At 31.6% G+C, this 5,000-nt stretch overlaps 1 pseudogene; it reads right to left on the reverse strand.

The window, feature by feature from the left end:
• Window positions 1-2,931: 2,931 nt before the first annotated feature.
• LOC145006695 (homeobox-leucine zipper protein PROTODERMAL FACTOR 2-like) overlaps window positions 2,932-5,000 on the reverse strand; it is an 8,802-nt pseudogene continuing 6,733 nt past the window's right edge.

Consider the following 5,000-nt stretch of genomic DNA (forward strand, 5'->3'; position numbering starts at 1 on the left):
AAAGAACTAAAGAGCAAGATTGGAATGTTATACTTATAATAATCCAGAAATGCTGTGTCGTTGATGGATCCTAGTTTGAAGCATCATTCATTGCAACCAAAAAAAACTCCTTAATCTTTGTGTTTCATCAAAATATTATAAAAACCATCCAAAATATGAGAGAGGAGAGAAGAGTGGCTTAAATATTGAAGGTGGAGGCTAGGGTTTCTCCTAAAGGATCTTAGAGTTGGTGGAGGCTGATAAAATGTATTAAAATATGGAACATTAAGCTTAAACATGTTGAAAACCCTAAAATCATGGGTTAGGCCTAACACGTTACCACCTCATTATCTCGATTAAATACTCTACGGCTACCACCACCTTGTGGTCCGACTCACCACGCTTTGGTGACCACCACCTCGTGGTCCCGTCACACCATTCCGTGGTTACGGTTTTCTCCTAAATCATTTCCCTCTTCAAACAATCATAGTTTCTTCATTGCAACTATGTTTTCAGCGATCCTTATATCTACAAAAAGGTATTGACAAGACCCACACTTTTATCTACTTAATTTTGTATTAACAAATGTTGAACTAAACACCATAATCCATAAAGGAAGGTCGAAACATTACATTCCCATTTTCCCGTTTAACTCCAAAACACAAAACCAAGGCTTAGATCATATAACCAATATTATCAAAATCCAATAGGTTTTAAACTCTATTCTTTTGAAGCCCAAGGCCTTTACTTGATCCATTTATTATCCACAATCCTGAAAGAATAGAGAGTGAAGCATCGGAATGATATATATATATATATATATATATATATATATATATATATATATATATAATCTGCCATCTTTGTAGTAGCTTAATTTTAATATCATTGCTAAAATCACACCGCATTTCTATTTAATTTTGATTTACATTCAAGTGCCTGAGAGTTTATGAATTGTGGTTGTCATACTCATGGTTAATGCATAAATGATAAATATGCTAGCTTACCCTTTTTAGGATTTTGGTTAATATTTTTGGTTTCAAAGTTACAAATTAGTTATAATCTACAATCTTTAGTATTGAGAATCGAACATTCTTTGCCCATATATTCGTAATGCATAAGTACATATAGCTAACGAATTAATGTGAATCTTTTTGAAATAGAAGAAGCATCATTAATTATAGGTATGACTTTTCACACTTATGTACCCATAAACTAGGTTATAACACATGTATTATTGATAATATTAAAATTTAAATAATAAATAAAACAATTTATTTAATGATAAATTACAAACAAATATTTATATATAGAATGTATATTGGTAAACTTATAATGTTCCATTATGTATAAATATTATTTTAAATGTATACAAATTTTAAATAATTTTCAATTTGGTGCCAAAATGATGACTGCTAAATTTTTTGGCTACAAACTATATATATGAGCTATTTATATAGAATAGATGAAAATATATGAACCTATTCAAATTGAAAATAATTGTTCCACTATTAAATTATTGAAATTTGGTTTAGAAGAATAAAAATCAAGGACATTGATTTATTCATGATATATTGTCTAATAGCTTCCTTAATTTCGGATTTGATATAGTAAAATATAAGGGGATTTGAATTTAAATAAGTTTAAAAAGTTTTATATTGCTTAATATTAGGGGACTTGAAATTTGAAAGACAAACAAATAGACTTTAGAAAAGATTTCACGTGTACAACATATTGTTTGATAGAGTGATAAGTACCATATTTAAGTTTTGTTTATAAGAAGAGGTAGATTATCTTTCAAACTTTGTGAGAACTTTGGTATGTGATGTTAAACTACATGTTACAGATGGAACCAAGTCTTGATGTTATTCTCGTGTAAGAAAGCCATGGAGATTTGATATATATATATATATATATATATATATATATATATATATATATATATATATAAAATTGACAAATCGAGTATTAATGGTTGTATCCTTGAAACCAGCTATTAGAAAAATAAAGTCTTCAATGGCGTTTAAAAAAAAGAATTCTAACATAATTATATATATATATATATATATATATATATATATATATATATATATATATATATATATATATATATATATATATATATATATGTTAGAATTCTTTTTTTTTTAAACGCCATTGAAGACTTTATTTTTCTAATAGCTGGTTTCAAGGATACAACCATTAATACTCGATTTGTCAATTTTCATACAGATATTATTATGTGGAAGGTGACATGCAAAAATTTTTATAAATATTTTAATGGATGTTCAAACCCAAATCACCCTTTATCGTTTATTGATATTGAATCCCTAATTACATTCATCGCTTGTGAAGGTTAAAAAAGGAAAATGGAAATGGAACAAGGATTAGAAGATGAAGAAACATCTCAAATCATCTTTATTGGAAAGGTTTGACTATTTTTTTTTACCATATTCATCATAATTTGTATTCAAATATGTTGAATTTCGTAATTTGAATAACTTAACATGCTATAAAGTGTTTGTTTTTAAAAAATTGCAAAATATTGGAGGCATTGGAGTGCACCACACCATAATATAGGCATCAAACGATGAATGTTGGAGGCATCCTACATGGTGTCTATGTGGCACTAATTGTGGAAGTCAATTCAAGGCACCACAACCTTTAATCTAACAAAATTAAAAATCATATATATATATATATATATATATATATATATATATATATATATATATATATATATAAAGTGAACCTGAAATTTATTTCCCAACATAAGTATCAAACCAAGGAATAGCTAAACATTGGATACAAGTGCTAAGCCGGAAGTAAGAGTTGTTGCATGTAGCTTAATCCAGGTTACCAGTTTAATTCTTATCCAGACAACACAAAAGACTGAAAATCTCTAATGAAACCCAACAGAAAAAAAAAGCGTTTGGGAATTTTAACTAGTATTTAATCGACAATGTCTAAATTTACTGTATAATCTTCAAGATATGCAAAGTCAATACCCAAACATTGATAAACCTTGAAAAATTCTAATGTAAGGATCGTTCTGGTTCGTTCTTGACTTCTTTCATCTATTCTTAAAGATAACAGAGAAATTTTCGCCTGCAAAGATGTTTTCCCCTTTCCTTCACACCACTGCAAGGTACATAAATGCAGAGATATAATCAAAACAAAATGTTATAACCCCAATTAGTATGTGACTGATAAGGTATACACCACGCGTAGGAGTAGCCACGTGAGTGCAACACCCCTCCACCATGCACCACCACTACACTATTTGGGTTAACCTAATTAATGAGTGTTAAAAAAATGAATAATTTGAGATATGATGTAACCAAGTGAGGTTGATGGCTGTTTTACCTTATTAAATCACCATTGCTTTACTCATATTAGAAGCTACTGCAGCTTTGATTCTTTCTACCGTGGACTTAATAAGACTATTAGCTATTGCCACCGATCCTAGTGACAGTTTGGATGTAGGATCCGAATCTACTAAAATCTGGAATGCGATGGTGAGTAATGATCCACCAGTTCCACTAACAAGAGCTCCTCCTTCATAATCTACTGGTCCATCAGGAAGTATGGCAAAACCAGATGGAAGCAACGCAACATAATCTGGGTCACATCCATTTATTGCAACATTCATCACACCCATATCCACTGGTGCATATATAACATATGAACCTGTAGAATCGGTTATACTCTCTTGTAGGATGAGCATGTTGCTCTGACTTGAATTGGCACTCTACAAGGTAAACAACGTGAAAGTCATCTGATTAATAAATTGGAAATTGATTAAGATGTTTAATTCTAGAGCTTACATTAACACGCAGAAGGGAAACACAATTTCATGGATCACGGCCGTTGGCAATGTGTGCGATTTCTTCAACATGCCCACAATTCGAAAGGATGTCCCACTGGATGTATAAAATAGAATTAAAGAGCTAATTTCATATGAATATATATAAGGTTTTATATTAAAGGCTAGCTAGCTGCATAATTACCTCATTACTAGAATTCTCATCACGGAGAAAATTGAAAAGCTGTTTTGGGTGAACTGGTAACCAAAATGAAGTTGCAGCACTTAGCACAATACCAGAAGGCCTGCCTGGATCATCTACACTCTTTCGGGTCATTACACGCACATCATCTCCTCTACTACCAGATAAACTTGTCCATGTGTGAGCAGTCGAAGCACCAACCCCACTACAGAAGCTCAAAACCATTCTTTCTGCTAACTTCAACATACTCTTTCGCCCTTTTGGAGACGTTATAACTATAAAAAGAATGAATAGGATAATCAATAATTGATTTTATTAAACGATACTAGAAAACGTCTTTAATCAGATACTAGGAAAGATATGATTGTGAACTAGGACACTTGCCTCCGACATCTCCTGCAGGAATATTGTTAGCCATTGCACTTGCAAGTCGTTCACTTTGTCTATCTAATGTGGCTACCCATCTTTTTGCACCAAATGCAAGACCAGAGTTTACTAGTACCTTATAGATATCATGAACGTCCCCATTATCAACTTCAACATGTTCAATCCAAGTGACCTGGAAAACAAAAACCAGACATGATTTGTGAAATCCGTTTACTTCATCAAAGCTAAAATAATACATTGATTGAAGCTAGAGAGTGTACCTTTGAGTAACCATTAGGAAGTTCTTGAATCAAGCAGCGAGAGGGCCTTCTCCTACATCTTGAAATTGACGATGAGCCCATATTATCCATGGATACATCAACAACCGCCCACGTCCCATCACCATGTTGTTTACAATACCGAACGAAATAGTTTTCTCGTGTTGGAACGAGTGGTGAAGGAATCTGATATTCAGCTCTCATCTAGACAAAAAAAGAAAAAAAAACTGTTTAGAACAGTATAGAAATAAATACAATTGGGGTTTCATTATATAGCTCACTACAACAAATACAAGTATACTACACTTCATTTCTCCACTATTTATCTTGACATGCAAATACAGTAATCTTTTTGATACTAAACATATGT

This window comes from Lactuca saligna, chromosome 7, assembly GCF_052625555.1.
Source record: "Lactuca saligna cultivar CGN05327 chromosome 7, ASM5262555v1, whole genome shotgun sequence".
In the NCBI taxonomy this organism is placed as follows: domain Eukaryota; kingdom Viridiplantae; phylum Streptophyta; class Magnoliopsida; order Asterales; family Asteraceae; genus Lactuca; species Lactuca saligna.